Source organism: Crocuta crocuta, unplaced genomic scaffold, assembly GCF_008692635.1.
Source record: "Crocuta crocuta isolate KB4526 unplaced genomic scaffold, BGI_CrCroc_1.0 scaffold546, whole genome shotgun sequence".
In the NCBI taxonomy this organism is placed as follows: domain Eukaryota; kingdom Metazoa; phylum Chordata; class Mammalia; order Carnivora; family Hyaenidae; genus Crocuta; species Crocuta crocuta.
In genome coordinates, this window is record NW_027527441.1 from 3,183,458 (window position 1) to 3,194,336 (window position 10,879).

Below are 10,879 nucleotides of genomic sequence, written 5' to 3' on the forward strand. Positions count from 1 at the left end.
AAAACATTAACAAAAAAAACGTGTTTCATCTATTCAAAATTTTGTGCAAGTACAATTCATCTCTTAAAAAAAAAGAAATTGGATTGTGGGTTTCATTTAATCTCCAGATAACATCAAAGCACTTATGTCATTGATATTAATCCAAGACAGGAACCCATAAAAGTCACTAGAATATTTTCTAGAGCCATATATTTTCTTCCTCACTTCAAATTTAAAAAACTTCAAATTGAATGAAATTCTGGAAGCGCATGATTTTCTAGCAAATAATAAATAATCATATTGCTGTCTAGGAAAGTTTGGTAAATAACATAGGCTACTCCTACCTGATGGAAGAGAATGCATATCAGCTGACAGAGCAATCTAGAATCCTTACTAGGAATTGGTGTTCAGAGAAACTGTGGTATAAATTAGGAAATTTTGGAATGTCTATCCCTCCATTCTTTACCCAGACCTCTGTCACCATTGTATTTTCTCTGGATTTGCTGACATTTGCCTCCCACCCCTCCCTGCCACATCCCACCCAATTTAAGTTCTCAAAATCTATTCCTTAACCAGGTTCACCTTGTCATATCTTTTCACATATACCTATTCACATATCCCTATATCCTGTATTCCTTTATTTCTGCTTCTAGTCCTTTGTCCACGGTCACTAGAGGAAGTACATTATCAACTTTACCACTTACTAGGATAACAGATAAGGGAATGGTCTGGTAGAAATTGAACCATGGATTTATAAAGAGGTGAAAGACAAAGGGAAAACCTCAGCCATTGAGTAAAAAGACAGACTTACTCTTTCCTGCTTTCTGAGATACTCACGTTTAGTGTTTTCAACACTTCTCCATCAAATAGTTATAATCCTTAATAGAATATAAAGACTCACTTTTTTCCAAGTTTGGAATCTACCACTTGCCTCCATTAGACTAGTTCAAGTTTATCTTGGCAGCCCCTCTGAAAAGGGAGTTGATTCAATAGAGCCTGTTTTTAATGACATGTCCTCAACAAATTTATTTCTAATTTATTTTTTTCTTTGTTAGTGTACAATATTTTTGGTACCCAGTGAAAATAGCCTTTTGGCCCAATCCTAGGCCTTATGATATACTGCCAAAGATGATTTTGAAATGTTCCCAAACATTGTTTTAGAAAGGTAAAACACCTGGATTTTGGAAGATCTCACAGGCAACTTGGGTTTTACTGAAAGAGCTTTCCTTCAAGGGACTTCCATTGTTCTGCAGCCCAGAGTGAGAGGTTTCACCTCTACCCTGCAGTGGCACTAAGGAACAATAGGATTGTTTTGTAAGACAGAAAATGATGAAGCTCTTTCCAAATGTGGAGGACGTGGAAAGTGCCAGAGAGCCAGAGGGCCGATGCAGCAGAAAATGGGTCTGACTTCCTCTAGCTCATAATGAATGCAATTCTTCTGAGTTCAGGCCCAGGTAGACCTGCCTGAGGAAGACAGTCTTTGGATCCTGCAAGGGAGGGCCAGCGTTTGGTGACCAGCAGACATGGCCCTCACATTGTAGCTCCATCTTTCCCTGAACTAAGTAACAACTGTACGTTCTGTGAGTGACAGTGAGATGGAAATGATGGATAATTTGCCTTCTGTAAGCTCTGGGGATGGCAAAGGAATTAATTCTTATTTGTGTGCAACGTTAGTGGAATCAGACCTTTTGGATATCTGTTGGAAAGGAAAAAAGGAACGATCATGTACTAAGCACTAACCTAGACTAAGCACTGAACTAAGAGCTTCAAATAGATTTTATTTTGAATTCTCACAACAATTCTGTGATACTCTTTTTATATCTCAGTCTTTATGAGAAAATCAAGTATCAGAGTTGAAGGTCATAAACTGGTGAAATGTAGGCTATAACTCAAGGTCTTTGACGCCTTTTCTGTGATGCTATGCCTTGGTGCCAACTGTTAGCATTAGATTTCCAATTTCGGGTTGAAAAGACAGGTTGACTTTTGAATGTTCTGTCTCAGAACTCTACAGTGAAAGCTACTTTCCAAAAGTCTTGAGCATTCCTGAACTCAGAGGCATTGTCAAGATACTGCAATCAAAGAGTCAGAGGAAGGTTTGCAAATCCCCAGGTGGATAAACTAAATTGACTCATCGAGCCAAATTCATGCTTCCAGCAGCCTGGACGTTTGCTACCACGGAGATGGTACAAACAGCAGGCAGGCACGGTGCTGCCAATTCATTTGCATCTGGTTGTGTCCTAGAAACCTAGCCTAGAGCGTGTACCAACCAAAACTATCAGGGGAAGTGCCTCGGTCTCAATCTTAACTATCTTCTTAATCTCTGAGCATGAGAGCCCCGAGACCTTTTCCCTCGTGTCCTCAGTGCCAATATTTTAAAATGAAAAACAAGACCATTAAATAACAAAAGGGTAAGGATACTGATGAAAATTGGTCTGAACAGAACTGTGATGAACGAGGAGCCTTTTTTCAAAACCTGAGAAGAAAAGGTCTTTTCTTAGGAATACACAATTCCAAGTCAAATTCTGTTTGTGCATTTTCGCATGCTTGAAAAGCCTCACTTTAAAAGCAGCATAACCATGTTCAGGCAAGTCTGTGGACATGTAATATCTTTATATAATCTCACTGGGAGAAATACTCAGCCCTTCGTTTTAATTAATAATGTCATATAAAGCGAAGATGGCACACATCCCAGTGAAGTACTACTTCTCACCCTCTGTCTAAATGGTTCCTTAAGTCACAGCTCCAATGAGTTGGTGACGTCATAGTTCATCACCATGGAAACAACTATGATGACATGTTACCTCGCAGCACTCTTAGTCATCTATCAATTCTCTCTGCTATGTTCCATCATATCCAACTCACTTAGATTTTCACAAGTTAGAAAATGCCCTGTATGCTAGAGATTGTCATGCCCAAGAGCAACGATTGCTTTAAAGGTAATCAGAAATCAGTGAAATTGAAAACCTAGAAATACCCATTCTTAATCCTAACTCTCTTCTTTTCAGTAGTTAATCTTAATTATTGCCCGAATGTGTAATTACTTTTCACATATTTATAAACACTGCACAGTAAAGTATCCTTTAACTTTTAATATTATAAGCAGTTCTATATAGTGCTCCTTGGTTATCAGGACTTTTTATTAAGTTGCAATTTTTGCTAATTAAATTATAATAGTTAAAAAATGTTCTGATGTGCTTTGAAAGCAATCTTTTATGTCCTAAGAAATAGCATGGTTTGCCAAAAGGATTTGAGAAGTCAAAGTCTGTTTGTGAGAACATTCTCACTGTGTCTTGTGGAAGGACATACAAGCTCTTTCACTGTATTTCTTCAAATTTCATAGTTAAAAGCAAAGTTAAGACTTTCTCTTTTTCATCATAAGGTAACAGAGATAACAGAAAATAAGACTATCCTGAGCTTCCTGGAAGGAAATTAGCAAATAAGAATTTAGATGTTAATCCAGTAAAATGTAATTGCCTAAAGCAAATAAACCACAAATTATGAATTTTGTAACCTTATTTACTCAACACAGGTAGGTACTCAACAAATCTTACTGGAAGTGTATTTATAAGAAAATAGTTGAGAAAGGAAAACAGCCAATTTATAATTTAGGATTCTGTTTTCATTATTATTGTGAAAGTTACATTTGCATGACATTAGTGGAGGTAGATGTATGAATATGTAAAAATGATTTCACATTATCTCAGACAAGTCTATCAGGCGAAACTGAAGTATCTGGTTGCAAAATAGGTATAAAAAGTTATTGTCATGAAGATTAACAACATTTGCCCTGTGAAAGACTCAATGAAGAGAATGAAGAGATAAGGTACATGCTGGAAGAGAAATATTTATAAACCACCTAACTGAAGGAGGACTTGTCTCAAGAATATGTCAAGAACTCTCAAAACTAAACAGTCAAAAGCCAATCCAATTACCACATTGGCAAAAGGTACTGGACACATCACACAAGGGGATATGCAGGTGGCAAAAAAGCCCAAGAAAAGGTGTTCAATCTTAGCGGCCACCAGGGAAATGCAAATTAAATCCAAAATGAGGCATCACTAAACACCTACCGTAATGACAAACATAATAAAAATGATGCCACCAAATTCTGGCAAGGATGCGGAAGAGCTGGATTGTTCTCACACTGCTCATGGAAATGTGAAATGGCACAAGTGTGTTGGATAAGATTTTGGCAGTTTCTACAGAACTAAAACACAAAACAAAAACCAAACATGAAGCTACCATATAACCCAGCGATTACACTCCTGGGCGTTTATCCCAGACGACTGAAAATGTATGTTCACACAAAAACCTGTACATGAATATTTAGAGCAACTTGATTTATAATAGCCACAAGCTGGAAACAACTCAGATGTTCCTCATTGGGTATATGAATAAAGAGCCAACCCATGAAATACTATATAGCAGAAAAAAGGAACAAACTACCAATACCGACAATAACCTGGATAAATCTCCAGAGAATTGTTCTAAGACCCTCCAAAGAATTATGCTAAATGGAAAGGGCCTATCCCCCAAGTTACGTAATATGTAACTCCATTTATGCCATATTTTTGAAATGACAAAATATTAATGGCTGCTGGGATTAAAGGTGGGGGTGGCGAGGGGAGAGAATAGACGTGGCTATAAAAGGGTAACATGAGGGATTCTTGCAAGGACTGAAATGTTTTGTGTCTTTGAGGGAAACTGGGTAAAAGGTACACAGGCTTTCTCTGTACTATAACTGCATGTGAAGTCACAGTTATCTCAAAATACAAGCCTTAATTTAATATGTGATTTTATTTTTTTATTTAAAAATTTTAAAAAACTTTTTTGAAAGAGAGAGTATGTGAAGTGGGGAGAGGCAGAGAGAGAGGGAGACACAGAATCTGAAGCAGGCTCCAGGCTCTGAGCTGTCAGCACAGAGCCCCATGTGGGCTGTGAGATCATAACCACAAACTGTGAGATCATGACCTGACCTGAAGTCCAATGCCACCCAGGCACCCAATATGTGATTTTAAAGGAAGACACCTTCTAAAAATATATTGCTGTTTGCCCAAACAACATAATATCTAAAAGAGTTAACCACCAAAAGTGTCTTATTTTGTGAGTAAGGTTTGTATATTTGGAAAATGCTGCTAATGAGATATAACAAAGATATCTAAGGAAATGCATTTCTTTCTTTTTTTTTTTTTAACCTTAGAGATGGGGGAGGGTGGAGAGAGGCAGAGGGAGAGGGAGAAAGAATTCAAAGCAGGCTCCTGGGATCATGACCTGAACCAAAATCAAGAATCAGATGCTCAACAGACTGTGCTACGCAGGCGCCCCTAAAGAAATACATTTCAATCAGATGTTTACTATTGAAAACATAGTACTCAAAACTAAACCAAGAGTAGTAAGAAGCAATGATGTTAAAATGGAGAATGGGGGGTGTGGGAACACCTGGGTGGCTCGGTCAGTTGGGTGGCCGAATTTGGCTCAGGTCATGATCTCACAGTTCGTAGGTTTGAGCCCTGCATTGGGCTCTGTGCTGACAAGTTAGCTCAGAGCCTGGAGCCTGTTTCAGATTCTGTATCTCCCTCTCTCTCTGATCCTCCCCTTCTCACGCTGTGTCACTCTCTCAGAAATAAATAAAATGTTTAAAAAAATTAAAAAATAAAATGGAGAATTGGAAGAGTTAAACATCTGAATTTTAGTTTTAAGAACAATCTGCATTGATAAGAACTCCAAAATCAAAACTTCATGTTCACAATGCCATAGTAGGGTGTTTTGCAAGCTAATGATCTTCCTTCTTCTCTCTCTAATATATGTTTTTGTGAAAAACAACCAGGTAAAATGAAGGGAGAGTTCTGGTGCACATAAAGATGGCTGTGTGGGATTCTCAAAAGTTTATTTGCCCATTCAACAAAGATTTCTTTGGAATTTATTATAGAGCCAGGCTCTGTGCCAGGCACGGGTAAGACAAAGATAAATATGGTCCTTCCCATCAAGGAAGTCTACGCATAAAGGACTAATTTCCTAGTAATAGACTTTTACAATACAAAGTAGTAAATGCAGTAAAAAAAAAAAAAGTAATAAGCGTGATGACGAAAGAAATCACTAAACGGAGCACACAGAAGTGACGCTGAGTTCAGACTGAGAGTTGGGGTAGGCTAGGGAGATGGAAGGCTTTCCAAGGTGAGGTAGGTCATGATCAATGAATGGATATTAGCCAGGTTAAAAACAAATAAACAAACACAAACAATCCAGGAGGAGTTCCAGAAAAGACCTGTAGTCTCAACCTGGATAAATTCCAAGTTTGAGCACGCTGAAGAAGTACAAGATGCCCTGATATGGTTAACAAACTGACCCCAAATGCCCCCATGTATCCCCCCACACGGTTACTCTGAGGAAGAGCACCTCGCTACCCACAGTCCGAGGCATTTCTGCTACCTGCCTGGTGAGCTGTGATGGAGATGGTGGTGCTGAGCATGACATAAGACACCAGGAGAAGTTTTTTAAGTGTGTGTGGGTGCACATGCACAATATTTGGGCGTGTGAGGCCCAGGTCGTGTGCTGTACCGTTGACACTCCTACACAATGTTTTCTGGTACTGCTAAACACTATAGGCGCTATAAGTCACTGAAATCTCAAATCAAAAACATATATGATACTTAAATAATGACCTATGATTGTACACATGGTTTCAGCACATACGGCTTCATCTTGATTAAATGATGACTGGCTATTCGGTGATGGCTTTACATAAAATAATAAAAATGAAAATATCTTGGTACAACTCTGCCCAAAACAGAATATCCTCTCCATGATCAAAGGGATGTTTACTGCACAAATGGAAGATGAAGTAGGGAAGGAGAAATCTGAATCAAAAGTGCCTTATAAATTATTGTTTAGACAAAACAAAAGGTCACTTGTTAACTACAAAGCCAACTTAAGCTTCTGATTTTTTTTAAAGCTACTTATTTGTTGAAAACTTCAGAAATGAAGATTAAGGAATAAAATGAAAGTATACACACTTAGCGATAGTATAAAGCTAGGACTTATTCCAGAATCCAAAGTATGGGGAATGATAGATAAATAAACATGATAAAAGGAATCTTCATTTTGGCTAATAAAACTATTTTATTAATAAAAAGCATTTTGCTTTAGACGTAGTGGTACGACTCTGTGAAAAGAAACGACAGCCAGATATTACTATATTAGCACGTACTATATTAGCAAGTACATCCAGAATCATTAAAATAGAAATAATTGTAAGTTCTCTTGACTTCTCATTCTTTAGAACTTGGAAGTCATTTGATTGTATTTTATATTTTTATTTAAAAATACATTGCCTGATGGTGTTTTGGCTGAGGAAAGAGGCCTTTTTATTTACATGGCAAATATAAAACAGTAAGGTTTGTTAGGCTATTAACGAGACACATTTACAGACTTTCCAACCAAGCAAACAGCATGACTGTGAATATAGTAGCTCACCATGCAACAGCAGGAGAGTCCTAGATGAAGGGTCTGGATTATGCAAAATGATCTTCTCTGACTCTGTCAGGTAACAGAGTTGTTTGGGCCAGTAAACCGGGGCCCACCCAGTGGTGATTTCATACAAAGCCACCAAGTCATCAACTGGAGCTAATACTGCATTTGTGAACTTTATTTTCCTTCACCTTGGCTAAAGGTTGCTTTTATTTTATTTATTAAAATATTTTTTAATATTTATTTACTTTTGAGAGAGAGGGAGAGAGAGAGACACAGAGAGAGAGAGAGAGAGAGCATGAGCAGGGTAGTGGCAGAGAGGGAGGGAGACAAGGATATGCAGACTCTGAGATGTCAGCACAGAGAGGGACACAGGGCTTGAACTCACAAACCCCAAAATCATGACCCATGCTGAAGTCCAACATGTAACCAACTGAGCCACCCAGGTGTCCCAGCTAAAGGTTGCTTTTAATACAAGTTTCTCTGGTTACTGGGGAGAAATCCCTTCAGAACACTCTTGTAATTCACAGATACCTTTGTCCACCCAACCAATGAGATTCTGGGGTTGCCATGGTGACATGAAATCTGAATCTAGAAAGGGTCTGATTCAAGAGGCATTTACTGAAATACCTGCCTCCCACCTTGCTTATCTGCCATCTTTCTTCATCCATCCCGATTTTTAGCTATCAGGCAAAAATATAGGCACAGCGTCTCCAGAAAGCCACTGTTCACACGCACCTGGGAAGCACGGGTGATTACTGGCAATCTCCCCTAGCCTTGTACCTGTAAGTTGTTTTGTCAAATCAGGTCCGTGTCACTTTGGAAGACAGAGGGTATCAGAAACTGACACTCTGAGCTAAGCTTCAGGGGTGAAGTAACAATTCAAGGGCTGTGGGTCTCAGGAATAGGTCCTTAGCTGGCCTTCCGGAGTTAGTAAATTAGGAGACTCTAAACATTTTGATTCCCGTCTGTCACACATGAATTGCATGACTTTGTGCATGTTACCTAACTTCTCCGAATCTGGCACTGTTTGTATCTGTAAAATGGGTAGGCATCACCTAACCTATTTTTCAGAGGTTTTGTTAGAATTGAGAACTTTTAACAGCTGTAGTACCTGACACAGGGCGGCCACTCAAGCATTCTTTTTTGAATGAGTAACAGGTGGAAAAATCCCACTGAGGGCCTGCCCCATAGAAAATTCTCGATAAATTAAATTTAAGATTTAGTGATGAGAAAAATTCTGAAAAGTGCTGAGCTATCATGTGTGTAAAAGGCCACCAGTCTCTCAGCTCAAGGAAGAAAAGCTATCTGTGCTGTAAAACATGTTTCTCGCTCTTGACCAAGCTTAGGGCGCTTCAGGGTCCTACTCTCACTGAGACTGAAAATTTGCACCAGTCAGAAAGAGGGGTGAATTCTAACATCCATTAAAAACTGCATGGTGAGAATTGTTCCTTTCTGTTGCCAGGAACCGAAACAATACAGTTTACAAGACAGAACATTTTCCACTTATCTGCTACACACATTTAACATTTTCTATTTTGGTCCATTATTAATCTATAATTATTCTTTTTTGTGGAGTTGAGAAATCCTAGCAGGAGGTTACATTGCTCGAAGAATGAATTCTTGCCTGAACAAGGAAAATTGGAAAAAATACAAGCCCCAATGGGGCAAATGCCTTCCCATTTCCTGAGGCACACTAAGACGACTACAATTAGCTCAGTTTCTAATAGTTTCCACAGCTCTGCTACTGGGTATATCTCACTTTTCCACCATGAGCCTGGTAAACATTGCCTAAATTTATAATCTCTTTCTTACGCTTCTGGGCCACCTCTTTCCTAAATGCAGGGGGCGAGGAGTCAGTTTGAACCTCCTTTAAACACTTGTGTTTCTCTTTCATTCTGACATTTTCCTGATGTCTCCTTACTAGTTCCTTCCACACCTTCCTGATATGTCTTCCACTCCCCAGCAGATGGCTGTCCAGGTTGATACTGCTCTGAGTGTGGACGCAGATATCATGTGCTCAAACGCCCTCTCTGGCCTCACTTCTGTCACCCACTCAGGAGTACAGGCCATGTCATAGACCGTGACGACAAAGATAACAAATATTTCCCCCCAAATACAGTCATTCCACTCTTACCACTTCCCTTTGGCCGAACTGGATAGATTACATTTAATCATTGTGTAACTGGCCACCACTTAAAGCGCCTCCTCCCCCTAAATGTGATTTGCCAAGAATATTCAGGCCCGGCCAGGGAAGGACAGACAGCACAACTTTGCTGTGGTATTAAATAGAGTGTGATGTAGTGGAAAACACATGGACTCTCATGTCAAGAAAATTTGATCCAAATCCTTCATCTGCCTTTTGACGATGTAATCTTGAGCAAAGTAGATCATCTCTCTTAGGTTCTGTTTCCTTATTTGTAAAATAAGGATAACAGTCCCCACCTTTTAGGGTTGTTGAGAGAATTAAATTAGTTACTGATTTAAAATGAGCTTAGGGGAAAAAAAATAAAAAATAAAATGATCTTAGGGGTACCTAGGTGGTGGAATTGGTTCAGCATCCAACTTTGGCTCACTCAGGTCATGACCCTCATGGCTTGCGGGTTTGAGCCCTACATTGGGCTCAGTGCTGACAGCTCAGAGCCTGGAGCCTGCTTGGGATTCTATGTCTCCCTCTCTCTCTGCCCCTCCCTCCGGTTGCTCCCTCTCTCTCTCTCAAAAATAAATAAATGTTAAACAAAGATCTTAGAACCTGCTTAGTACATAATAATCTCTCAATATGTGTTATCTATTGCTATGTCTATCGTTTCGTCCTCAAGCTGTCTATCAGTGTCTAGTCAAGATAGGCCCAGAGCTCTCCAATGCTGAGACTTTTACCAGGTGTATCTCAAGGAAACCACCTTCCCCACACACATCCTGCCAAAATATATCTCCCTTTGAGGATGATTCCAAAATTAGAAATGCACGTCTTTAACCTGGACTTGATTACTGAGCTTCTTTTAAAATACAAATGTTCCTGGGAAGGGCAACATATTAAGCCAATAAATAGTAACATCTACCATTTGTGAAGTAACACATTCTAGTTAATTGTGACATTTCTTATCTCATCTCAACGGGTTTAATCTATAAGGTAAACCTTATCCCTACTGATGTTTTGGCTTATGGTGATAATCAGAGCAAGGATGGATAGGAAGTCACCTAGTCAAGTTTCTTCCTCCCTCCCTTACTTCCTTCCTTTCTTAATAAAAGCAATGATGGAATAGAAACAATCTGAGATATTGTTATACAGGCTAAGAGTATACAATTAAGCATAAACTGGGTTCACAGAGATGCCCTTTCTAAGGTGGCCTCTGACCTTAGAAATAGTATATCTAAGGAACTCAGAATATTACCTGTCCTATGAGATCTTTTTTTTTTTTTTTTTTTTTTTTCT